This window comes from Vidua macroura, chromosome 11 (assembly GCF_024509145.1).
Source record: "Vidua macroura isolate BioBank_ID:100142 chromosome 11, ASM2450914v1, whole genome shotgun sequence".
Classification (NCBI taxonomy): Eukaryota; Metazoa; Chordata; class Aves; order Passeriformes; family Viduidae; genus Vidua; species Vidua macroura.
Genome location: NC_071581.1, coordinates 1,587,154 through 1,614,708, shown reverse-complemented (window position 1 = coordinate 1,614,708; position 27,555 = coordinate 1,587,154). Strand labels below are relative to the sequence as shown.

The window sequence follows — 27,555 nt, the reverse complement described above, 5'->3', positions numbered from 1 at the left end:
AGAAGGAGAATGTTTTTGCCTAGAGTCATCTCCCATCTGGAAATCACATCCATTTTTACTAGAAATTAAATCATTCAAAATAAAGTGGAGTAAAGCTTGTGTTTTAACTGTTTCCATGTTCTTTAAAGAATACTATATTTAACCCATAATTGCTTTGGGCATTTTATTACTCTGAGTTAATGAATGCTAATTGCTTGTTGAATTGGAGATCAGCAGCTCCTCCTTTAACATTTTTTCACTGGTGTTACCAGGACTGTTTGCTCAAAGAGGAAGGTTTCTCATTTCTCATGTTAGTTATATGTGCAGCTCCTTTGGCTTAATGGAAAATGCATAAAATTGTGTGTACATTGACTCCTTTTCTCATTCTTATAATTCATTATACATATTTCCCCTGTGGGCTTTACAGAAGGCCCCAAGTTTTATTTTCCAACAAATCAGAAACATCCCAAATTTTTAAGACCTTATCAAGCATTTTAATGTAAATATATGAATTTCCATCTACATCCTTATGCCCCAAAATAATTTGCCTGTTATCTAGGGGAAGGCAGGCACGCTCGTTATGCTTTTTGCAGCCTGTATCCTGCGAATTGAGATGTCACTCTGCATGACAGGGATCCTTTCCCCAGCTGTGCTGTGAAGGACAGATGCCTTCCTGTCATGAAAGACCAGAAAAGTCCTGTTGCAGAACTGGTTTTGCCACATCTCAGTAGTCTGGTGAGGTCATTTCTATCATCCATGCAACTGCTGCTAAAATTAGGGGTATATCCATGGTTGTGTTGTTGGAGCTGTGTAGGGAACCGAGTGAGAGATTGCTATATATTAATTATGACTTCTAATTATGTCCTTTTAGTAACCTCCTCATGTCCCAGAAGATCTTAGAATGAATGAAGAGGAGCCTAATTCCTCATTTATGTGAAGGAATTCTCTCAGTAATCATATTCAGAATGGCAAATCAGCTGAGAGCACAGTATCTGCACTGACTAGTTTCTGTTTTTCTGCAGGCAGCATGACCAGGGCTTTGACTTGATCATGGCACAGATTAATTAATCCAGGTGCTTGTATTTGAGGAGAGGGAAGGCTTAAATCTACTTGATTTTCCTGTTGAGGAGTGTTCTTTCACCTGACTGAGGAAGTCTGTGCCCACTCCCATTTCTTGTGGGGGGAATTGTTGGGAAGCATGGATGTGATGAAATCTCTTGTACTACCAAGGCAAACCCTTTTGCTTCTCAGCAGCATTTTTATGTCTCAGTGCCATGCCATCCAAAGAGCAGCTCCTAAAATAATGCTTTTAAGAAAGGTTGACCTGACTGGGAAATAATTTCACCTTGTTTAAAAGAAAGAGGTTCAGCCTTTCAATGAACATCCCATCAAGTCTGATACAGGGATCCTCCTGGACCTGCCATGCCTCCTGTGCTCCTTCTGGAGCAGCATTCCTAAATGATGCTGCGGGGCTCACTTAGGAATGCCAGAACACTGCCTGCAGTCTGCTGCTGATGCCAAAAGGGTTAAACCCCGTGTGGGCCAGCTATCTGTGTGGAGCTGCAAACAGCCTCAATCGACATCAAAAAGCGACTGCAGCGACTCCTTGATCAAAGCTCAGGTAATTTAATTATTTGCCTTCATGAATCAAGGGGTCCTTGAACAAGCTCGGGATGCCTGGATATTAGAATATGGGAAATTTATTGTTGCACTCCTTCTAATGTTCCAACATCAAAGAGAGCCTGTTCCTATAAACAAAGCAGTGGGAAGTCAAAGAATTCAAGTAAAAGCTAATGTGAAGAGACTCTGTTTTCTAAGGTCTTTGTGAGCTGGAAATTAAGATGACTCCTGTGGGGTGAGATATTTACCACTGTGATTCTTTGTGTTTGTTTTATGTAAGAAAACATCTGTCCCACGCTGAAATGCTCAGCTCCCGCTCCTGTACAGCCACTTACTTGCCGTTGTTTTCCCTGTTCCTCAGCTTTGGGCGATGTTTCGCATTTTGGATTGCAAATCACTCTGTGCCAAGCTCTGAGTGGCTGTCTGACCACGTCACGCTATGAAATTCCAATTAGCACGTCGCAATTAGACTGGGCACCCCTGTGCGGGGGCGGCGGCTCCCGCAGCATCCCGGCCCAAAGCCGGAATAAATTCCGGGAGGGGAGCGCAGCTCAGTCCGAGCGCTCCCTGAGCTCTCACAGCGCAGCGATAGCTCACAATGAATGAGGCGAAAATGGACTGGCATTTTTGAAAAGCCAGCCGTAGCAGAGGAGCTTGTGCTGCCACGAGAATGGATCCTCCACCCGCAAAACTAAATGTCGCTTTATTTCTGGGAGAGATAACTCCTTTGTATCTTTCCCTCCTCTTCTCATTTGAACATTCTCTTTTCTCGGTCTGCCAAATTTTCTTTTGCAGCTGGGGCCTGACCCCTGTTGTTTCCTTGTTCATGGAGCAAACATAAAATACTAGAATTTCTTCTGGTAAGTGCCAGCCTCGGTGTGTGTGTTGTGTGTTTATGTGCCACATCATTTCTGCAAAAAAGCCCTCTCCTTGCCTGTGCTGCCTTGGTGTTGGATGCATTTTATTCACAACCTGCACCAGTCCTGTGTGTGAAGCTGCTGCTGAAGGCAGTGAGATGTCTCTGTGCTTCCTTGTGTCTCAGCAGGAGCCAAAATAAATTAGTGGGAGACAAATCAGCAGAGGGAGGAAACAAATGCAGCCACTATGTGCAGTGACAAATGTTTCTGAGAATGATATAAAAGTTATCTAAATAGAAAATAAAATAGTGGCTCATTCCACCTGCTTGTATTTACCTGTGAGATAAGAGCCACAAATTTCTAATGATGCAGATCCTTTTACAAATGAAAATTTTTTCTTTAAAAATGCGATGGAAATATTTTAGAGGAAGGGCTTCAAAATGCAAAATATGATAAATAAACTGCTTAATTATTTTATACTACACAGTGAATAATAAAGATAGCAATGCAGTATTCTGCAGCTCACTGGTAAGAAGCTCTACAGAGAATTTTGTATAAAATGGTGAGAGGATGCTTGGAGAGATGTTCCTCTGCTTGGTGTAAAGGTGTAACCTTCATCTATTGATTAACTATAGAACATTTCTATCAGCTCTGTGCATATCAGTGCCCTACAGATCACAGAATTTAATCAACTGAGCTCCATTTTAGAGACATTCCAAATTCCTACAACAAAGCCTAGGCAACTGTTATTGGAAGATTGTTTCATTTGAAACTTTTAAAACTGTTGGGTCCCATTCTTCAGTTTCTTTAATTTGGACAGGGAACTTTTAAGCTGAAAGATCTTGCTTTTAATTTCCATTAACTAAACATGGTCAGTTTATTACCAGGTGAAAATCTTATTCCTTATTTTCTGAGAAGTCAACCATGGAAAGGTGATTCAATCGCTTAAGGGAAGTTGCTTGGTTAGGATTTCCAGTAGCATCCAAGACAGCCAGGCAGGATTGCTAAAAAGTTTTCCAGGCCAGGCTGGACGGGGTTTGGAGCAACCTGATCTTGTGGAAGGTGTCCTGTCCCTGCCCGTGGCAGGGGGTGATTTTTAGGATCCTTTCCACTCCAAACCATTCAGTGATCCTGTTTGAGAACACACACCCCTCCTGGATGTCAGTCACAGAGTTCCTGTGAGTTCCTGGTGCCAGCAGGGGTTTCTGGCAGCCCCAGAGCTCAGAGGCTCCGTGGGCAGTGGATGATGCAGTGGCAGAGCTCATGGACGTGCCATTACCAGAGGAGGAGGAATTGATTAGCAATAACACACTTCATTAACGCTGCACTTTCTCAATCATTGTAATTGTGGCTCTTCCCCTAAAACATCAAGTGGATCAGGTTTTGTTTCAACCAAATCAATATAATGTGTGAGAATTTACATAATTTCCTCTCATTTCGTTTATGGAGCAGCAGGAATTTTAATTTGCATTGTCTGTATAGTCTATAATCAAAGTGTTAAGAGCGCAAGGTTTATTCATTATGTATGGCATGTGGTGACAAATTTGCATAATGGGCCACATCTTGCTGAAATGTTCCTTCTTTCCCCACACCCACCTTGGCAATTTTGTCTATAAGTGATTTTCTATAAACCTGGTAATTCAATTACACAAGACTTTGAGTCCCTTGGAATATTTAGTGGGGATAAGTATCCCTATAAAAATTAAAAAGTGGATAAAATATCATCCTGAAAGAAGACAAGGGCTAAGGGAAATCCTTGAAAACTGGGCTGTGTTTCCTGATTTAGAGAGAAAGCTGATATAAACCCATTATTGCTGTTGCTGTGGAGTGAAGGTGAACAGATGATGAATAGAAAGGTGCCTTTTATGTTTGTTTAGTGGTAATTCCTACATAGACTCCTTCCTATGAAAATTTCAGGTCTAAGTTAGGGACTAAAAAGCCATTAAGCAATTAAGGTGCTGGAAATGAAAACCTCCGTCATAGACTATTGTCTACCAAGGCCAACAATTGCTTTATGAAAATGAAGTGCTTAGCACAACTTAATTTTTTAAATAGAAGATTATTATATTTTAGCACACAGAGAAGAAAATGTAGGAGCTAAAAATATTATCTAATGAGGGATGTAATGCATCCTTTGGTTTGGATACCCAGGCCCCTCATGGAGCATCTCAGAGCATAAGAGTTCTCATTTAGATCTTCAGTTGGTGAGTTTTGGATGTGGCAGTTTCATTCTCCCTTTTGCTGCCTGAGGATAGTCAGACTAAAATGTAGGAATTTACACTTATTTCCATTTTATCCAGCTATCTTACAATCCAACAGTATAAACAATATCTTCTATATACTAACATGAACAGAAATTCAGATAGGACAAGATTTATCTACCTCTTATCAAAGCAAAGTTCCTGACAGAAATGAAGAACATCTTTAGATGACAGCCACACTCTGTGTAAGAGAGTACAGGGACAGGTGTTTCAGTCCTTTTAGGAAACATTCATACAGATAATTTTGTTAGCACATCCTCAAATCCCTCATCTGAGGTGAAGAGTTCAAAACTCCCAAAGTGCATTGTATTATTTTAGCTAAGAAAAGGGGCTGTGGGTGTAGTGCATGCATGATGACTTGTGTTTGCAAGTTATGTAAGGAGAGGAGCAGACACAAATCTGACATTTGAATCATGAATCTTTCAATTTCTGCTTGAAACTGGAGTGAAACTTTGACAAGGCTGTTGGCACCCAAAGTCTGCCAAAAGGCTTTTAAACAGAGTTCTGTCACTGTGGATGCAACAACTGCACACAGGAAAAGGAGAGGGAGCACTCTGAGTTCACATTACCAAAGTTTAAGAATAATGCCTAGAGAGAAGGTTGCTCAGTTGGTTTAGAGAGGTGCAAAAGACAAATGTAAAGCCACTTAGCCTTTGAGAAAAAGAAAATCCCAAGAAGGGGGAGGCTCATTTTGCACTGGGTTCACCACTAAAAGGTCCTATTAAGGTGATTAAGCTGTAACACTCTCAAGCCCTAAGAGTGGTCGATTTTTTCCCCAGCTTTTCACAGAAGTTGCTGTATGTGCTGCACAGTCTTTGAAAATGCCATCTCCCTCTGCTCTCCAGCTCCTCTGGCAAGACCTCTCTTGCCTACTTTCCATCTTTTTACATGCTTACTTATTTTCCTGCCATTTCTCCATGTCCATTAAACGCTGTTTAAAAATCTGAAAGGATCTCCCAAGGTTTACAGAGAGAGACACATAGAAAGGGCAAGTCAGTCTTGGGTGTCTCTTTGCCCAGCCATATTCTCAGGGATAAACGATGTGTGTGCTCAGGATTCACATCCTTAGAGTGCTCCTGGATGAGCTTCAGAGGTGGGAGTGAGGGAATGTGTACAGTTTTTTTAATTGTTTCCCAACTCCATACCCATTGTAGGCAGTTGCAGGCACCCCAGACTGATCTTGGGAGCCTTGCAGAACATTCAGATTTGAATATTCAGATTGAAATCTCTCTTGAACCACACCAGGATCTGGAATCTGCTCAAACATCAGCACATCTTGCTGGTGATTAAGCACCAGCTGAAAAAACACCCAAAAAACTGAATTGTCCCAGAGCTCCTGCTGGCCACCAGCAGGGAGCCCACCTGTCCAGATGAGAATTGCTGTCCCCTAAAGGCCAAGGAAAAACAGGAAAAGTTGAAATATGGGAAGGGGCATGTATTAGGGGAAATACCAATTCATTCCATCCAGGGACACGCCCTCTCTGGGGAACTGCAGCTGGAGGCTGGAGGAACCAGGAGCAGCTCTGTATTTGTATTAAGACAGGGAATTAGACCGGGGGGAACCACGAGCAGCCCTGCATTTGTATTAACACAGTGATTTAAAACAGCCAGGTCAGTTTGGGTAGTCTCAGTGTGCAGCAGCACCTCTGAACTCTGAGCACCTCTGGCTCTGTCCTCTTTCTAGGGGAATCAGAGCTGCTGAAGTCTGAACAGTGCACTCAGCCTGCTACTGCCATGAGAATGAAATGCAGTAGTCAGGGCAATATATCTTAACCCAGCCCAGCAGCTCCTGGCTGCTGCAGGTGCTATCGCTCCCAGCCCACTCCCTGCAATTTCAGATACCGTTTTTCTTGTCCATGGCTTCAGCAGCTGTCATGTAGATCAGGCTCCAGCCCAAATCTCTGTCTGTGGCACACTTAGCGAATAGGAAGAATGTGTTTTACAACTCAGTGTGAGAGATGAAAGCCAAATCAGATAAAGTTAAAATGTTTTACAAGTTTAGCGAGTTGTCTCTTGAAATGACTACAGAACTTGGGCAGCCACTAAAACAAAATGTACGTGAATCAGCTGAAATAGCAGCTATTTGTTGTAAATGCTGTACAATTTATGTACAATTAAACATGACCACTTTTATTTTTGTGAAAGGCTATAGCTAATCCAATTAGAGAAGTGCCTAGATTAGGGTAATTAAAAGACCAACTGCACCTCCTTCAAGGGGATGCTTCATCTTTTACTCAGATGTGGTTTGGACAAGACTTAGGCAGGCTTGGGTCACTCGCTGGGGTTGTTTTTCAATTTGTATTCTTCTTCTTTTGGAACATGGTATGGGATTTTTTATGTTTAATAGTATCATCCAGGGCTTTTACATTGCAAATATGTTCCTCCTCCAGAATCTGTGCTTCTTGACTTCTCAAGCTCTGTTCTTATGGCACTTTAGGTTTTTCATCTTCTAGTGCACATCTGGGGTTTCCTATACTCAAACCTGTACGCTGCTTACATGTGATGGTGTTTCAGGAGCTGCACCTTTTCAATATCCTTCTTTGCCTGCCTGAGTCAGTCTAGAAATTCCTGGTGTTCCTTTTTTATTCGGTAGTGCACAGAGGCAATTTCTTTGATAATTTACATGATAAGATAGAAGTGAAAGTAGAAACCCCTTGTCTTAAGTGCCATTATTTATAGGGTGCTTTGAAACTCTTAAAAATATTGGTGTTGGTAGCTTTCAATGGAACTAGATCTGCTGCATATAGACAAAATGTCCCACTAATGGTTCTTTCTCTCCTTGATCCTGTTTCAATCCAGGGACTATACAAAATAACCAGTGGGCTTAGACCTATTAAAACCTATTTAATAGGTTTTTGGAAACTTAGTTTTTAATCAGGGAAAAGATCAGCAATATGACACTGCCAGCTCGAGAGGAAAAATGAAATGTCTTGCACCTGAAATAAGTGCTACAAGTCTTTGTGAAGCAATGGCTGTACTTTTTTCCCCTGCCTGATTAGATTTTATAAATATCCTGCCGTGTTCAGGTGTGTTCTCATCTGCCCATCAGCGGGGCAAGGCTGTGCTCCCCTAGCAGCTGACAAGCAGCCAGCAGCTGTTAATGACAGCACTGGGATTTTTGGCACCTTTTTTACACCGCACTGACTCCGTGCTCACAGGGTAATTATCTCTCGGCTCTGCTCTGTGGCACTGAGCACAGCGTGTGCATCGCTGCTCCTTCCAGAAATTTCCCAAGGATTCCTTATGATTTGAGGGGAAAAGGACCCCTCACTCCATATATGTATGATTCATGCAGGGGTATTACCAATACCAGTTCCTTGTTTCTCTTTTCTGAAATGCTTTCAGTGAATTTCGGGCAGGTTACAGCACTGGGATAGGGGATGATAAGCAGCTTTGTATATTCTTGGATATCAAAGGAATCCTGGCACATATTTGTGTGGAAGGCATTAGAACTTTTGAGGATGGTTAATAGGGTTAAATGCAAGCAAAAGCAGATATAATGGAGGTGTTGTACCTAAATGGTGTTGTACCTAAATTCTTTGTTTCGTGTAAAGTTTGACCCTGCAGGAAGCTCTTTATGGGCTCCATCATAAGAGCTGAAATATAAAATAGATTGAGCAATGCTAGAGGCAAGAAGAACTCTTTGCTCCATATGCCCTCTCTCAGATGAAAGACCGATATAAAATTAATTCTTTATTTATAAATTTTCACCCCAATGTTGCTTCATCTTTCACCTTTTCAGTGCCTGGATCTTTTATCCTATGTCTCTACTGCCTATTTTTCAATATTCTCATACCATTCTTTCACATTCCCTTTTCACATTCTTGATCTCCTTCAGCTCCATGAGATTCTTCCTGCTGAGCTGGCTTAGGTGCGAGGGTTTGCAGTGCCACATACAGTGGATTCCCAACCTCAGTTCAGGGTTTCCAGCACACGTACTACAGGGATCCACAGGGATCCCCCTTTTGCTCTCCTTTTGTTGTTAGGTTTGCATTTCTTTTCTTTCTTTCTTTTTTTAACTGTGATTCTAATTATTTCAAGCATAATTACATACTTCAACATTTTGAGAGTGCTAAATGTTGTGCAAAACACTAAACCAGACAGTTTAAGTCCTCAGAACCAAATAGAGTCAGCAGGCTTTTGAAGAGGCCGTGGATTGCCCAAGGCAGCTGAGTGAGGAGTGTTGGATTTCTGCTGCCGCAACTCACAGGTGGCACCAGCCCAAGCGCTCCTCAGAGGAGTTTCTCCTCAGGAATGATCAAAATGAAGCTGCCACAGCCCCCCCAGCTCAGCTGCACAGGCTTTCATTACCTGAACCTGCACTGGCCCCTCCAAACCAGGTTGTCCTGAGCCCCACCCCAAACAACATCCCGGTGAGTTGTTCTTTGCAAAGTCACTTGGAGGAAACATCACTGGAATGGGGACCTTTGAGTGAAGGAAGACCAAAACTTGTCTTAAAAGATTCTGATAAATGAAAATAAAGAGTGGAATTCATTTTTTATAGTCACCCTTTTCAGATTTATTTGCTATCTTTTGGATCAGAAAAGGCAAATTCTATTTGCAGTGATTTTTTCTTTATAAAATATCTATTGTGCTCTTTCAAATTAAATATTGCATGTTTGTTAAACTCCCACAGAGCCTAGGAAAACCAAGGTCCTCTATGACTCTAATGGACCTCTAGTGAAATCCATAGGTTGTCCTTACAGTTTATGAATAAATTTTGTAAAAATTCCTCAAAGTGTGTCAGTTCACAAGATGTTCCCTGTATTTCATTTGTTCTTTTCCGACTACTTCAGCTCTGATTACTTGTTTCTTCATTTTAAACTGAGGAAATGTAACAATTTTATTCCTGTAGTAAAAAGTTCCTTGAGGAGGTGTGAGAGTACCACAGAATGAGACAAAATTCAGGTTAAACTCTGTAATAATATCTCAAGGAACCATTAAGTTTTTGAAAAGAAAGAACATTAAATTAATACAGGATAGTCATTTATTTGAAGTATTTTCTTCAGATACTACGGTATAGAATTGCAATATTTATTTTTCTTATTCTTGAACTGTTATTATTTTCTCCAGCTTCTTTTGGGATAATGATTTTAGGTATCTATTTCGCTCATAAATCCAATAGTTGCAATCCTTTATGCAGAAAAGAAAGGACATTTTCTACCTTGAAGTGATGGTTTCTCAGATGCTAAAACAGGGAAAAATCATAAAGCGACAGACTTGCTGTAATTTTAGCTACTTATTTCCTGGAAGAAAAAAAAACTTGAATTTTTAATTCAGAGGAAAATTAATTCCATCCCTTAGTATTCTTAGTAAATGACTCATGTAACAGTTTTCAGGCACCAGCAAATCTGTCTTCGGGTAAGACATGAGATTGAACTTCAGAGGAACTGCTGACGCCCACATGGTGTCAGTTGGACTCAGTTGACACTGCTTGCCAAATTTATTTTTTTGTCTGCCTCTTATTTCTCTGTAGGAGAATATGTGGATATCTTGAAAGGCACATGGAGCATGGAAATGTGTGTGCAGTTGGTGAGAGAGCCTTTGCTTTGTGTAACAGCAGTAGTAGCTCTGTTCAGAGGGATGGGAACAGAGAAAATCCACTAGCACAGACTCATGGAGCTGTGGAATAGAGATGGACTTCACAGGTCAGAGGTCTGAAACTATTCCTTTTTTTTAATATTACTATTTGGAATTAGTTATAGGTCAGGACAGTGGCAGGAAACAGAATTTTCTTCAAATTGAGATGTTACCTCTTAAAGAAATGTACTCTCACCAAACTGTCTGCTCCAAGTTTGGACTTCTTTTTTGGTTCAAACTTTAAAAAGAAAAAAAAATTCTCGTGAGGAAGATATGTTTTGTGTCCTGTTCTGCAGCAGAAAGTGTTTGCTGATAGAGTTCTGCCAGGATAGCTGTATCAACAACGCTCCTTATTTTAAGCACAGCGTGTGCTGGCAAAGAAATGTTTTTATCGGTTCGTGGATAAAACTCATATGGCAGAAAGGACTCAGGTTCTGCCAGATGAAAAACTTCTCAAGTTTTTGTCTTACACCGTCAGGAGGGGCTGAGGCGTCTCTGATGTAGGCTGAACCCAAATTTTCAGGGAGCCAGAGAAAGTAAGACATTGCTAATTTAGACATCTCTGAAGTTTCTGCTATTTTTTAGACATTATTTCTAGAGTCACAATTTTCAAGAAACACTGTTATCACCAACACCGAGAGGTGTCAGTGCAAAGGGATTTAAGGTCTTGTAAAAACTGACAGAAAAGATTGATAGACTATATGGTTAATGTCACATTTGCTAATCTAGAGACATCTGAGTAAAAAATGTGGGTTCTTTTCCTACCACTGTGGATTCTTTTAGTGACTTGTTTTATGGCCTTTATCGAGGCCATTCATGTCTTTACACCATCCCAGGTGGCTGTGCCCATCTCTTGGAATAGGTTTGCACATGGTTTTAGAAATCTAGAGGCTTTAGGGAGATAGGTCCTTCTGTCAAGCCAGGAAGTTTCCAATCTAAGTAATCTAAAACGGCTGAAGACTTTTCTTACATAAAAGCTGTGTGCTAACCCAAAACCTGTGGATGTAACAGTGACCAGCAGTGTCCTTCAGTTCAGAACCTGCAGGAGCTGTAACTCACTAGCTACATCATTATTAAATTAGCAAAATTAAGCACTTCATAGCTTGGAAATGCTGCTAATTGCTGGTGAACAATGTGTTGCTCATGCACTGTGTGATACAATCCTTAGTGCAAAGCACCATTTCCATTTTCCTCTGTATAAGCTCATAAGTGCAGAACGTATTTACTCCAGGCCTGTGGTGTTCTTCTGAAGACAGGACTGTTTATGGAGAATTAGGACAAAAATAAGTAAAGAAAGTTCTCAAACCTCTCTCCCAGGTGTATGTCTGGGTCTGCCCACATGAGGGTACTGCTACACCCTCTTGCTTCTTACCCACCAAGAAATTTCCCAGCAGCACACATGGCTCTAGAGCCTCTCTCAGCTGTGCAGAAAGCTCTTCATTATTGCTGTTAGCTGAGGGATCTGCCAGGCTTCTTTCAGACTCAGCTGCCCGGTGTTTCTTTAGGGCAGAGCTGTGACTGGCGCTGTAGGTTAGGACAGTCTTGAGCTGCTGAGCAGGGATGAGACACCAAAGTAGATATTTAAGGGGAGGAAAGATGCAAGGGATGGGAGGTATAAATGTCAGGAACATTCCTTTCCATGGGAGCCTTTGTGGGACTATTTCCCTTTCAGCATTTTTGGTTTATAAGCAATGAAACTGTGAGTTTATACTGGGGGGATGGAGTACAAATACAGGGTGAGGCTCAGCTGGCACCAGATAATTTCTTTGCTGGTAGGTTGAGAAAAGTGCTTGACAAACATATAATTTATATACTAATATATTGTATATTTTACTATATAGCATATATAGTAATATATACTCTTTTGGCAATATTGTCTTTACCATTATTTTCTGTTCTGTTTGTTCTTCTTTCTCCAAAAGTTACATTTAATGAAAATGGGCTGCAGTTTTGGTTTCTACTTTGTGGATACAGGATAGAGTTCTGACTCCATGTTTTATATTCAATTTTCTTTACTGCTCTGTATTTCACAGACTGCTTTTGATTTTATTAGCTGTATCACCTTCTCTACATACAAAAGTCACATGAATTAAGCAAAACGTGTTCTTTGGTTTTGGGATTTAGGACAGGAAGTGAGTTAGGCCAACACAAAAGAGTTACCAGTGCAGATGCACAGAAGATACTTAAGGCTGTGAGAATTAAAAGAACATGGAAATTTTAAGGCATTTAAAACTTGCTGAGTTTGGGATGAAAGGCAAGTGATGCCTTGGCACAGCAGCTGTACTGAGGAGATCCTGGCAATGGCATTTTGGCCATCCAGAAAAAGCTGTGCTCTTCCTAAAGACACTGTGAGCCCCATCCTACCTTCCCTCCATCTGGAGCTGGTTCATCCTGAGTCCTACTTAAACAGGGAGCAGTTACAGGATGTTTTACCTCCAGCTAAAAATCTGACCTGAAACTGGTACTGAAAACATATTTAATGCAAGGCAAGAAAAAAGTTAACATCAATTTACTGAATTGCTGTTCTTCCTTCCCAAGAACAGGAAGAATCTACTCTTTAGCTGTGTGCTGTTTATTTGGAGAGGTACTAAATGGTGATGAAGGAGGATGGAGTGCTTGCTAAATACTGCAAAGATGCTCCAATAGCAGCCTGAGCTTCTGCTCACATCTTACCAGGAGTGCAGAATAGTACACCAGCATGGCTTAAGATCTTAATAATTCTTCTAATGAGCTGAACTGGTGCTCAGCTTGTCTCCTTTTCCCTAATTTTGTGGACCTAAAATCTGAGTATAAATCAGAAGTTGCCTGATTGCCTCTCATGGTATTTGTTGTTTCAGTGCAGCAAAGCCATTTATATTGTTGAATAATAAAAATAATGCTAGAGCTGATATATCTTATTAGGCTTCATATCAATGGAAGTAATGTTGATCAAACCTGCATTTCAGCCCAAGTGGAGGGAATTACAAAACCTCACTGTTTGTCATTGAGGCAGCCATCATGTTTGCTAATTGGAGCTAATGATTCCTGTAAATTGGGATACAATTAGTTTGGATTTGACAGCAGAACTGTTGGGTGTTCAACTGGATGGAGCTAATGAGAAATTCTAACTGTGATTATTATGGTTTATCCAAACAGATGCTCCTACCTTGCCATAAAATCATGGTCATGCATTCTCCTTTCCTCAGAATTTGTGTTAAAATTAAACAGGTGGATGTGACAGGACACAGGGAATGGTTCCCAGTGCCAGAGGGCAGGGCTGGATGGGATATTGGGAATTAGGAATTGTTCCCTGTGAGGTGGGCAGGCCCTGGCACAGGGTGCCCAGAGCAGCTGGGGCTGTCCCTGGATCCCTGGCAGTGCCCAAGGCCAGGTTGGACACTGGGGCTGGGAGCAGCCTGGGACAGTGGAAGGTGTCCCTGCCATGGCTGGGGTGGAAATGGGTGGGATTTAAGGTCCCTTCCCACCCAAACCATTCAGTCATTCTATGATTCTAAGAAAAATATGCTGATTTGGTGTAATTAAGAACATACAGTAATTTTTTTTCGATTATTTTAATAGCATTACTTAATTTATTACAGGAATTCATTTAGTAAAGGTCATCCTGCTTTTCCATTTGCAGTATGTTCATGCAATAATTACATACTAACATAGTAATTGAAAATTAGTTAATCTCAGCAAAATACTCAGCAAAGGCTCGTGTATGTGATAATCTTTTGTCACCTCACTTGACTCTTTGCACAAGGTCACTGACATTCACTGTTGGAGGAATTGTGTTTATTTGGGATTTTTTTTTTTTTTGTGGGCTGTTTGGTGCATTTTGAGCTGGGTTGATATCATGTATAAATGATGTGTGATAACCTTCAGTTTCCTAAATGGATGTGTAATTCTTGGAGTTTGGATCCTGGATATTAGCAATGACAACTTGAAAGGCTGCTGTGAATAGTTACACAAAATCTGCTCTTTCAGAAAATGCACTTGATAACCTGGATTCAGGGAAGCATTTGCAGATATAGGACCTGAAAGTGTGTGAATTTGATCAAAATGTTTTAATCTGAAATGAATATTTATAGTGCTTTGTCAATATTTGCATAGCTTTTATAATGGCTCATGGGTGTATCAGACTATTTTCATTTCCTTACCATGGAAAAAGAATTAATTACTTGGGGCAAGTAGCTAAATAAAGACAAACTTTGGTCTCAGGGGGTTGGAGTGAGGTTCTCATCACAGCTGATGGCTGAAGTGGTATCCAGGAACCCAAGGCATAGCTGTTCATCTCTGTAAGGCAGAGCAGTGAAATCCACGATTCTGCTTTTAGTCATAAAATCACAGAACCATTAAGTTTGGAAAATCCCTTTAAGATTATGAAGCTCAACCAGGACCACCACTATGTTCATCACTCTGAGAAAACCCTCAGCATCCCACCAGAAACTGCCACTGCTGTAGGGTCCCCCACTCAGCCTTGCTGTTCCATGCTCACAGTTACTTTTACATTTGTTTGTGTTGTCTCCAGATCCAGAAATGAATCAGTCTCTTTTTTTCCTACTTAGAAAATGTCAATGGACTCAAGAATCTAACAAGCCTTTTTTCCATCACACTGGGGCACTTAAAATGGTTACATTGTTTCCCTCACCCCAAGATGGAAACGGATTTGTGGGTCTTGCCTTCTGTCATGAAGTTGAGAAAATGTGGATTTAACATCAAGTGCTTGTAGGAAAAATTCATTATAAAATTTTTTTCACAATTGCCAGCTTTTAATTAAAGCTGTCCACCCTTGCCATTAAAGGCATCAGAAAGTTTGCAGCTAAGCCTTCCTGATGGTTTTTTAATGCATGAAACTTATTTTTAACCTTTTCTTGATTTGTTGCAAGCTGATGCTTTCAGGTCTCTGATGCCATTTTCTCTCTGACATCTGAATGAGTCATACAGTGCCTTTTATTCATTGTTTTGTTATTTTTCCTGTGTTGCTGATACATCTTTTGATCTACCTGGCTCACAAATCCTTAAGCTTGTAATTCAGCTGCAAGGTTAAGCATGTAGCCTTAGACTGTTTTCACTTTCTAATTTTTATTTACCTACTCATGTGAGCATTTAATTAATACTTTCCAGTTATTTCCACCAAGGTCACCAGATTCTTCATACCCTTCTGTAGTCAGGACTTTTCATCATTGTCCAATTCAGCTTTTAAGTACAAATCTCTCCTAAGTTTTAATATTTGTTATGTGGTGACCAAAAAATCAGTGGGGTTTTGATTTTGTTTCCTCTGGAATTACTGGAACTTTCTCAGAGTAACTTTCCTTTTCCTGGTTGTGATCACTGCTGATAACTAGATTCTGAAATTCAGCTTTTACCTTCCCTTAACGCCTCATGCATTTTATTATTGAAGAGTTTAGAATAAAAGGTAATTTTGGATAAAGGTTAAATGTAAGTGGCTAACTTTCAGGAAATGTCAACTTAATTTTAGCAAGATTATAAAAACTTTTTTTTTGCAAAGCTTTAGAAGATGGGATGTGCTCTGTTTCTTAAGGGCTGCACAATCTCCAGCATTTTTGACAGTGACCTCTCTAACCAAATTTGGATGACAGTTTGGTTGAGACTATGAAAGTTGGATAAAAGTAACTTGTCCTTGAAGTTTTATGCACATTATTTTTATGTCCACACAAATTTGTAATGACAGAAGTTTGTCCTCTGACTCATTTTAAATTTCAGAATGTTTGATTATTTTCCAGCCTATAACTGAGTTAAAATAAGACCTATAAGGAGCTTCCCTTCATCTGACTGACAGCACAGGTGATGCACCCAGACCCTGCCTGCTGCCAGCTGATGAACCCCCAAGGAAGTGCTGCCTCTCTTCTTTGAACTTCCTTATCCAGAGGTTTTATTTATTTGTGCAATTTACTTGTTAAAATTAGACATTTTTGCTGTTCTCTCATAATTTCTATAAAATTTCTGTATCCATCTCAGTCATTCATATATTAATTTCTTATAAATGTTTCCAGCAAAGTAACCTTGGGTTCCTTCTGAGGCTCCAAAATGTTGTTCAAAACCAGAGGTGTTTGTCTCCTCCTGGTTCATGTTAGTTCATGTGTTAGAGTAGATGTTAATTAATGGAACATTTTATGAGAGCATAATTTCTGGATCCACTCTTCATTTTAAAAATGAAGAGTCTGCTTGGGACGTGGAAAAAAAAAAAAATAAACAGAGTGGCTCTTGCATCCTTGTTTCCCGTGCAAGATCTTCTGTTTCAGCTGCTTAAAGTGCTCATTTTAAATATTGTGCTATATAATTAACAGACAAGATTGTGGAAGGGAAAAGAGTGGCAGGAGCTTTTTTGGCTGTGAGCTGCAACCACAGAATCCCAGAATGGGTTGGGTTGGGATCATAAAGCCCACCCAGTGCCACCCCTGCCATGGCAGGGACACCTTCCACTGTCCCAGGCTGCTCCCAGCCCCAATGTCCAACCTGGCCTTGGGCACTGCCAGGGATCCAGGGGCAGCCACAGCTGCTCTGGGCACCCTGTGCCAGGGCCTGCCCACCCTCACAGGGAGGAAGGGAAGAATTTCTCTCTCATATCTGCTCTAACCCTGCCCTCCTTGAGCTTCGTGTTACAGGAAACCAGCAGTGAAGGAAAAAGAGGCTACACCTTGCCTTGGTCCTTCCCTGCCTGCAGCTGGGTCAGGTGTGTTCCCAGTACAGTTTTGAGGAAGTTTAATATGTGTGCTGCCCTTTTTACATTATTTAAGACAAACCTCAGCTCAGCTCCTGATGTGCAACGTATTTCTTTTAGCAGCAAGACCTAACAAGTGTCAGCCGGGGAGCCGCTGTGCCTTTGCTAGCGGCTGACTGACAGCAATGAGAGCTGAAGAACACGACAAAGCCTTGCAAATCCCATTTTTCTGCCTTGCAAATGCATCTGTACTGCCACTGAAACATGCTGAAAACCCAGTTAATTTCGTCATGTGGTTCAAAATGCAAAGGTTCTGTGTCCTTTAAGTATGGGCAATAACCTTCATTTCAGTGCTCAAATTATCTCTTCTTGTCTCCCCCTCTTTAAATCTAAACACATATCAAATCTGTTTGATCTGCAATGCCAGATCAAGATATTATTTGCGTGGAAGGCAGTAGAAAACAGTGTGAAGTATCTCAGTATTTCTCAATACCAGCTCAGTGGGTAAGCTGCTGTTGCTTTAAAAATATAATGTGAAAACTATAAGGAGAAAAGGTTTGGATTTGGGCCAAAAAATTCAAAACCTTTATGGTGGATTAAACTGTTTTCCAACTAAATACTGCTTTTCTCTGAAAAAACCCATTCCCTCACGCAGCTAAATACTGCCATATGTTTAAATTCTTGCAGGCCTCCTAAGGCTGACCCAGAAGAAATGTCAACAAATGTTTGTGAGTCCTTGTGGCCTTGTAACATTTCCTTTAAAAAGTGACGAATGGAACAGCAGGAGCTGTAACACTCCCCCAGAACAGACATATGAAGGCATATGGCTGACATGGGAGCCTGCTGGCTCTTCCAAGATTGCTGGCTTCGTTTTTAAGGATCCTTTTTTTTTAATTCCTCAAGACAGCTAAACTTGTCTCTCTGTTTGGTGAGTTGCTCTGTTCTGCTCAGAGCTGAGTTTGGGATGCCTGGGGTCCTGCACAGCCCCTGCTGTGCCATGGGAGAGCCCCCAGGTTGTTCCTAAAAGTGGCAGATGGGGAAATCCAGGGAGGGTGAGACGTGGTGGCTCCAAGCTGGGGATGTCCCAAAGGATCTTCAGGCAGTTGTGTACACCCAGGAGCTTGGGTAGCTGGGAAGGTTTTCTCTGTAGAGCATTAACCCGGTGCAGGCTCTGGTTTTGACAATCAAAATAAGTTACATTTGCTGAACAGTGCTGAATAGTTGCACTTAACTTTCATTGCAGATGTGGGTTTATTACTACTTAACTAAAAGGTTTGACTTTGCTGATATGGGGGAAGATCTTTAAGTGTACAGGATCTCAAGTTTTTTCCAAGTCAAAATGATTTAATTGTACAAAGCCATTAGACTTCCAGTAGAATTTGTGCTCAAAAAAATCTTTGATGCCTTGGATCACTTTTCTTCTTCCCTGTAAATATCCTTTCCTCCAGTTATTATTGTTAATCAATTGAAATATTCCTGTGCTGTACTGAAGTAACTCCAGTCCTGGAAATCTCCAGGGCACAAAGCAACCAGAAGGCAGAAACCAGCTCCACAGCTCAACTTCCAGCTGCCTGTGCTTCATCTTCCTGATAATGTGCATTTTCCTCCCTGTTCCGAAGGCACTTGGGGACATCTGTGTCCATAAGTCCAGCTCTGCAGGTTTTTGCATCTCAGAGGCTGCCCCAGGCAGGCTGGGTGAAATTGTGGATTATCACATAGAGAAGGAAGAGCAGTGTGTGACTGTGCCTTGGGTACTCATCCAGATTTCTTTCTCCAGTGAAATACTAGGTCTTGCTCTGCAAGTTGCGACTTTTGGTCATTTTTGTCTGAGTCCTTTGTACTGAATTTGTGGATGTACGGTGCTTTAAACACTGAAACCTTGACCTTTTGAGTTATAGCAGTGGGTGATTCTCAATACCACAAGATATTTCTTCACAAAGTATTTTGGAAGATCATTTATGTAATTGCTCATAAAATTATACTGTCTTGACTTCACAGTCCCCACCAGTGGGGGGACTGGTAAAGTTCGTTTTCTCCAGTGTGGCTGGGACAGTTTCTGTGCCCTGAAAGATAAGAACATAAACCCAGCCTTTGAATAAAATGCAAACTATAAAAAGGAAAAATCCGACATTTAGTGGACTTTTTGTGGCTTATTTCTCATGCTCTCTTTTTCTCTGGGTACTCCCATTACAGTAATAAGAAAACAATTATGTAAAAACAATTAACATCTTGCATGAGATTGACAGAATGAATAATTAGATTTCTTTTTTTGAAAGGGAGTGAGGAAGCTTATTGCTGTTTGAAACCTCTCAAATGAATTTTGTGAAGTGTTCAGCCATAATTTAGCATGCAGAATGCTGTCTGTTAGAAAGGGCTGCAGTGTAATTATCATTTCTGTGACCGCAGAACCAGCGAGGTGTTGAAGCTGAGTTGTCCACACTCTCAGGTAAACTCCTTAGGGGGCTTGTTTCCCTATAACTCAGGTTGACGCTATCTGAAAACAAAATAACAGGTTTGTTTAGCCATGTTGAGCTGTCAAGTACTCATAAGTCTCACGAACTCGAAGCTGATAGCACAGACACGAGTGTGTGTTTATGTTCTCCAAGTGGAGAGCTCACCAAATTGAACATTAAGTGTGCAGACAGCCTCAGTTTGGCTCGGTTCCACAGCACACATATGGAGAAAGGTTGGCTCCCTGAAGAAATAATTATATGGCCATCTCATTCTGGGTTTAGAGTATCTCAGCATTGGTTGTGAGAGTAAATTGCCTCCCCTTGCTGGCCATTCCCAGATCCGGGAGTTAGTTGCTGTCTCCAGCTCCTGGAGCTGAGGCGCAGAGCCCCTGTTGACAAAGCCTGCTGGTGGCAGATGGCACTTCAGCCCAGCCCCACCACGGTGCTTGTCCCCGTGCCAGGGCTGGATGAACAGCTCTGAGCACAGCCCTGCGCCTCGGCTTGCCCAGCGCCCTGTGGGCTGGGCACGCTGTGCCCTGCTAAACACATTTATTCAGCTTCAGCTCAGCCTGCAGCTTGGGCAGGAAGAGCTCACATCTGCCAGCAATGCACCATGTAGATGATCCCAGCAAAACTGCCCAAGGCCACCCAGAAGGCTTCAGTTATGGCCTGGAACATTCTTCCACCCCTGTCCAATTCAATTGAGAAGGAAAAATGTTACTGCTGTATGAAAATTATTTGACTTATCTATTTTAGACAAGCTTTTGGCAAATAGGCTTTTCTGTGCTTTTGGGGAGAGTCACATTTCTGCAGAAGGTAAAGTGATTCCCTTATTATAAAGTTATCTTTGACTTTATTAGTAATTAGAATCATGGAATCATAAAATTATTTAGGTTGGAAAAGCTCTCCCAGCCCATGGAGTCCCAGCTGTGCCCAATGTCCACCCTGTCCCCAGCCCAGAGCACTGAGTGCCACCTCCAGCCCTTCCTGGGACACCTCCAGGGATGGGCACTCCAAACCTCCCTGGGCAGCGCCTGCCAAGGCCTGAGCACCCTTTCCATGGGGAAATTCCTGCTGCTGCCCACCCTGAGCCTGCCCTGGCCCAGCCTGAGGCTGTTCCCTCTCCTCCTGTCCCTGTTCCCTGGGAGCAGAGCCCGACCCCCCCGGCTGTCCCCTCCTGGCAGGAGTTGTGCAGAGCCACAAGGTCCCCCCTGAGCCTTCTTTTCTCCAGGCTGAGCCCCTTTCCAGCTCCCAGTGAGGTTACTTCCATGCAGTCTTCCTTTTTCTCTAGGGATGTTAACACTGGGCACTCCTTGCTCAGTCCCAAAAAAAAGCCACTGAAACTCAGGGAGTATCTATGCTTCTGAAATCTGGTGAAATAGTGGAGACAGGTTCTCAGCTTTCGACCAGTGAGGGTTTGTTGCTTTGTTAGTGTTGTCTTCTATTGTTTTTGTTTCAGTTTTGTTTTGTTTTGTTTTTTTTTATATGATGCTTTTATTTTCCTAAATATATCCTCTTGTTGGTTGAATATAAATTTACCACATGATTGCCAGGGGTATCCTGGAGCTCATTTATTATTATTTAAAGAACTGCCTACAGCACCTAGGACTATCTCCACCAGGCAATATCACTGACAGATACCAGCAGGAATTTTTCCCTACTTGTGCATTTTCTCTGGAATATGCAGAGCACTTGCTCTGTTATTGTTTGGCTGTGTGTGTTTCTACTTCACAACCATCGTTTGGAAGAAACCTCCTAATGCACTTGCTTGTAGCTTGCTATAATTACACCACAGAAAATTAAAGCCTTGGTCCTCTTTGGGCAGCATAATGTTAAATATTAATATTGTCAACTATTCTGGTACATTTTGGCTGTGAACTTTGGTGTTATGAACACTTCATTGTCTGCTGCAGCTGAAATACAGATATGTGCGCAAGTTACAGCTCCAAGAATAGATGGGAAGGCAGGTTAGCAAATAACAAAGTAACTCCATAAAAAATATTAGTGTATTGTAATTTCTGGAGTGATATCCTGAAATGATGGGTGGTGGAAAACCATGTCATCCTTGCTATAAATATTGCTGAAATTCTGCAAAACTCTATTAGTTGTGAGTAGGAACTGCACAGCAGGCATCAAGAAATGCTCCTAGTACTTTCTCATCTCCCAAGTTCTTACTCACTGATATTGTTTTTAATAGATATTTCCTAAAAAATATATACATAGATATAATATACATAAAAATATATGTATCTGTATATATTATATAGACACAAATATATTATATTATGACAGTATCAAAGTATCAGTTGCTCAGTATTGTTCAGTCCTGAAAACTGAAATTACCAGTTTAAAGAGGATTTGGGGTTGTTTTCCTTTTTGAATCAGTAATGTTTATCTTGTCTCTCTGCACTTCTTTAGGCTTTCTTTTGTTATCATTTAAAGACTGTTTCATGGACAAATTCATGTGCTTGACATTGCCTTGTCCTTGATTGAGAAGCCAAGTGTGTAATGTCCTTTGAGGAAACACAAAAGGAAATGAGGAAAAGACAGTGATGAAGGACAGAGACAGAATGGCTTCTGGGTGACCCTAAAATGAATTTACAATCCATTTTCCCTTCCTGCCACCCTCCCTAGATCTAGACAAGCTGTGACCTCTGGGAGTCTGGGAGGAGAATGGAATAGGAATAGGCAAAGGGATATATTTGGTCCAGAAATAAGACTGAATGAAACTTTTTTAAAAGCCTTACAAATGTTTGAAGAGTCATTGCAGGGTTTGCAATAGGGTCCCCAGAATGAATAATGAATCTTCCTGGGCTGACAGAGATATTCAGTGAGTTGAATGAGGCTCACAGAAATTCAGAAACATCAGATCTCTGGGGTGGCTTTGAACAACTCCTCTTTTCTTTATTTATTAATAAAAGGAAGAAGGTAGGAAAAAATGTCCCTGAGACCAAAGAATTCTGTCTCTCTTGAGACTCTTGGACAGACTCTTAGATATTCTCCTTTATGGTATCTCTGATGTCCCAGAATTATTCTTCCTTGGGCGTCTCCAGTGGACCTGGAACCAGCAGGATGATTTTGTAGAAAATTTATATAAAGATTTTTCCAAAGGTTAGTTGAATTTATTTTCTGTGCTGAGTATCCCCTACAGCTTGACTAATGGGGGCATTCAGCATATACTTCAGTGGCTCTCAATTTTTAGGATTTCTTTTCAGGTCACTAGAAGAGATTGATAAAAGAGAGCAGAAGAAAGCCAGAGGAAAGAAATCGAGAACGGCCTCCTGAAAGCTAATATAAATAGAGCACCAAATGCTAGTGAAAACAGCCTCTGCTATGGATTTGCTCTAGAGGAAGGATCTGGCCATTCATGTTTAGTGGAAAAAAAGCACCAAAGAATAGGAAAATGGCAAGGGGAGGACACAAACCAGAAAAAACCCCAAAACTGTAGGGGCAAATTTGCCATAAAAATTTTTCAGTGCTGACAAGCTCCCAATCCGTGGTGTCTGACATCTGCTGCCAGTGGAAGCTGAGCTCCAGTGTGACTCAGAAGGCTTCAGAGCAGCTCTGTGTGCCTGCTGCACTAGCAGGAACTGATTTAGTATGCTCTGCATGTAGAATTTGCTTTTCCAAGAGAGAATATATATGAGCCTTTTAGTGGTAGCAGCTCAAGAACAAAGGTTTGAGAGAATCTGTTAAACAACAAAAATAAAAAGTCAAATTTTTAGAGTACAAATGAAGTGCTTTTCCCACATGTAGGTAATTTGAATTACATAGAGTGTGGTACATAGAAATATTTATTTAAGCATGAAAAACTTGTATAATTTTTAATTCATATTTATATACATGCATATACATCTGTATAAGTGTGTATGCACAAAAAGTCTGTAGCTGCTTGCTGTGGATCCAAAATGCTTCCAAATTTAGATTTTAGAGGAAGCACAAGGAAATTGGAAACATTGAAACAGAGGGCTTGATTTATGATATTTAAAATGACAGAACACACCTGCCTGCAGGTCTCCCAGTCCACTTGTATCCCTGGTACCTGGGTAGGATGGGACTGCAGCAGCATGAGGATAATTAATACAGACTTCACCCTCCAGGGCCCATCGTTTGCCTCCAGGCCCTTGTGACCCAAAAGCAAGAAAAAGCTGATAAAGTCATATTGTATGGGTGAGCACAGGACTGGGCACTCATGTGATTTGCAGAAGGCTTTTGGAGAGAGGTTAATTTGTTCCTTGTGAGCCCATACGAACCTTTGCTGTCCTGCTGGGTAATTTGGCCTCAGATGGGTGAGATTTGGGCTTTAGTCTGCAGACTGTTAACATTCTGCAAAGCACTGAGATGTGATTTTGTCTCTTATGAGAGCACAGAGCTGCTCTGCTCTCCTGGTTCCCTGCCTGTGCCAGAGCAGTGTGGGTGGACATGGGATAGGAGCACCAGAGGAAATATTTGGGCAGAGTAAAAAGTCAGAATAGCTCATAAGAAAGCGAAACAGGCTGTTAACCTGCTTAGAACAGAACCTTGTTTGTGCGAAACCTCTGCAGCTCTTGCATTTTGTCCTTCTCCCCTGTGGCATCCCCCTCAAGTGGAGAGATGCTTTCCTTCTGGACAAAGGTACAGGGCTGTACAACTTTTTGAGTCAAATTCTGGTTCTGATCCTCATTTTATGTCAGGCTTCTTGGGTTGAGAACAGCTCCTGCAGGACTGAGCCCTGTGTGTGGACACAGGCATTAACACTTCCCTGCCTTGGAAGCAGAAGCAGCAGAACTGACCTCAGGGGCTGCAGGGTTGTGGTGGTAGAGGGACAGTGTGTGCTCCTGTCCCTGCTGCTCAGGAGTGAGCACAGGGCAGGGAAAACACCCCCAGCTCTGAAATCAGAGTTATTTACCCTGCCCTGCCAACAGGCCTGTCTCTAGGTGTGTGTGGGGAAGGCAGGTTATCCAAATTGCTCTTCTATGCCTTCTGCTGCAGTTCTTGCCCTTTGCTTTGTTCCATACGTTTGCACCTGACCATCGTTCAGCACAAGATGGGCAACCCTTATGTGTCCATGTCCACACAGAGACCTTGGTTGTGCTGCTGGTGTCAGCTGTGGACATTAATTAAGTGACAGCCTTAATTACCTAAATGAACTTTGAATTTGGAGCTGCTTTCAGTAGTGCAGTTGGACAAGGAGTCCTCCAGGGCCCCTTCCCACCTGAATTATCCTGGGCTGCTCTGTTGATTGCTGACTGTGGGATTCCCATTGCTTGGCTCAGCTGCCTGGAATCAGAGGGAAAAACAGTTTCTCCTGCAAGGTGATTCCAAGCATGAGCTTATTTAGTTACTAAGATAATGACTAGCAAAGGAGCAATTGTTACACAGCCAAGGATGCTCACCCTGGTCAAGGCCCCCAGATCCGAGTTCTCCAGAAGGATTAAGTAATCCCTGTTGTACACTGAGACTTAAACCCCAGTGCAGATCCATTTTTTTAATACCTAAACAGAGATGACTCCATATAGAAATACGGTGTTGTGCTGTGGGGTATAGTAGGCCTAGAATAAAACTCAGAGAGCTGACAGGAAGCAAATTTTGTTGAAGCTGTGTTCCTTCAAAATGCAAATTGCAGAAATGATCATAATAATTTCATGCAAATTATATTTATACAGATGATCCAGCTTCAGGAGAAAGGGGAGTTTGGGCAGTGCCTAGCACAGAGCAGCAAACACCAAAAAACAGCATTGGGGAAGTCAAGTTTAAACTTTATTTTAAGACAGAACTTATACCTACATCTTTAGAACAGTTAATTATTCAGTGAGGAGAGACGTGAGAGAAGAAATCAGGAAGCTCTGCACCCAAACAGCGGAGATCCTCAGCTGGCATGTGGGAGCTCTGAGTTCCAGCCTCTTTCCTCTGAGTTTTATATGGATTAGTGCATTTTTCAGAGGTGAAATGTTTTATAGTGTACCTTTGCTCACTTTCAGCAATGGCTCCAAGGTTAAGTGACATGTGGCAGGTCCAGACTGCAAATTCATGGCAGAACCATGGAAAGCTCACATATTCCTAAACCTTTGTGATTGTGAGCTCAAACCTGATCATTTTTATTTTAAATTACATTGGCTTCCTTTCTTTTTCTTTTTCTTTTTCTTTTTCTTTTTCTTTTTCTTTTTCTTTTTCTTTTTCTTTTTCTTTTTCTTTTTCTTTTTCTTTTTCTTTTTCTTTTTCTTTTTCTTTTTTTCTTTTTCTTTTTTTCTTTTTCTTTTTCTTTTTTTTAATTTTACCACTATTGTTGTTGTTTATTGCATACATTCTGAATATTTAATATGAGTAATCTGTTTCATAGGTTATGAATACCTGCATTCTTTGTGGTCCTATAATAATTAATCACAGGGGGGAAAAAAAAGCCCTTCAGCAACTCAGTCCATTGGCCTGGGCTATGTAAAAAACCTTGTTCATGTATTGGATTTCAAGAAGTAGTTTATGGTCAATAATTCAGTCAAGCAGTTTTGACTTCTCCAGGTTTTAATTCAGCCATGCAGATGTCTCTGGCACTTTGAATATGATCAGCACTCTTTGCTTGAGCAATAATTTATATTATTAGGGTTTTTCTTTAATCATTGTGTGTGGTGTCAGTTGTGTTTCCATAGGCACTTCTCCAGTAAATTTTAATCAAATAATCATTTATGTGGAAACCTGAGGCAATGGAGTTCTGACTGTGCTAGAAATGCTTTTTGAAGTGTCATATATATGGAATATTTTAATATCTTTCATTAATTTATGTGATATTTACCAGAATTTTCATTGGGCTTGAAAGGAGTTGCAAGAATCTGGCACCATTTCATTTCAGAAACTCATCCCTGATGCTTTTGGATTTCTCAGTAAGTGGGACCTAAACATATGTAGTTAGAAATCCACAGTTTAAATCCTTTTAAAATTGTGAGCAATTTGTCTCTAGTTCATTAAACTCTCAGATATGCTCCCAAGTTTATTTCTGGAACTGCTCTTCTTAAATATTTAATTTTAGGGGCACAGTAGATATAATTTGAGATCTTTGTGGATTTCTAATATTTTTCATCTCTTTTGATAAGAGTAATGTACCTGGGTGTTTTTTAGAGGGACAAATGTGTTTGCAGCACATCAGGAAAAGGGAAAATGAAAATAAATAGAGGTTTGGGGATGTTTTGGGTTTTCTCTGCATAAATCTCATATTTTGCCTGCACCTCGATTGTATTGGTTTATTCACTTTGCCAAACGGCCCACAAAGCTGTGAATATTTATTTAGTGCTGTTCCTAATCGTTTTGCTAATAGGGAATTATTTGGGTACAATGAAAGACATTTGTAAATGAAGCAGATAAACCCTTTGGCAGACAAGGAGCGTTTTGTCCAGCACAAGAATTCTATTGTCCACTGCTTTAGTTGTCAAGTGCCTGGGGAGCCCAGGATTTATGATGATGTTACAATGGCCCTTTCAGAGGGTACTCTAAGAAGCTGTGAGATTCCGTTCCTCTGCTTTTCAGACTCCCAAATCTTTTTATGGTGCGAGGACAATGCCGGATTCAGCTGCTGGCCAGGCCCGTCTCCCATCAGGCGTTGTGCAATAATTGCCAGAGTGACAATGGGCCGGGGCTCCTGCCCCGCTCCCAGCCGCATTTCCAAACTGCTCCGCCTGTCACTTTGCATCAACCAGCCCTGAAGCCACAGCTTCTTTTGCCCCATAAAGTCTTGTTGGGCCGTGTGGTTTAAAGAACCACTGTGGCAAATCTGTTTGAAGCATTGGAACTGTTTAATGGATTTTTTTTTTTTTTAAGTTTTCTTGTAATTGTAATTGGACTTTGAAACAGCCTTCTTTAAATACAGCAGTTGCGGGGGGGGGGCTTGGCTTTTCACCCTTTTGTAAGTGTTGTAAAGTTATTAGAACTCCTGAAGGCATATTTAGCTGCAGAGAAAATAGGAAGATAAAAATGTTATACAGTAAGTAATAGGTATCTGATAAATGAAATGGTAATAAGAAATAAATAGTATCTGACCCCTAAATATCAATTACTCAGCTAAACTGTTCTGCCTACAGTCACAAGGATGGAAATAGTCTCAAACCATGTTTTTAATGAAAATTAAGATCTAGAGGAGTTTCTCCCTGCTTGATGTTAATATGAAGATTTATTTA

The 27,555-nt window shown here is 41.1% G+C and overlaps 1 protein-coding gene across 3 annotated transcripts in view; it reads left to right on the top strand.

Annotated features, from left to right (window-relative positions):
- Positions 1-27,555, top strand: part of CDH11 (cadherin 11) — an 82,811-nt gene that overhangs the window by 10,378 nt on the left and 44,878 nt on the right. Inside the window, exon 1 of one of the 3 annotated variants that reach the window (XM_053987375.1) lies at positions 2,404-2,459. The exons of the other annotated variants lie outside the window; for them this stretch is intronic. The gene's annotated coding sequence lies outside the window, so the exon portion shown is untranslated. Of the gene's footprint in view, positions 1-2,403; positions 2,460-27,555 lie in introns of those variants that run through there. 3 annotated transcript variants of the gene reach the window in all.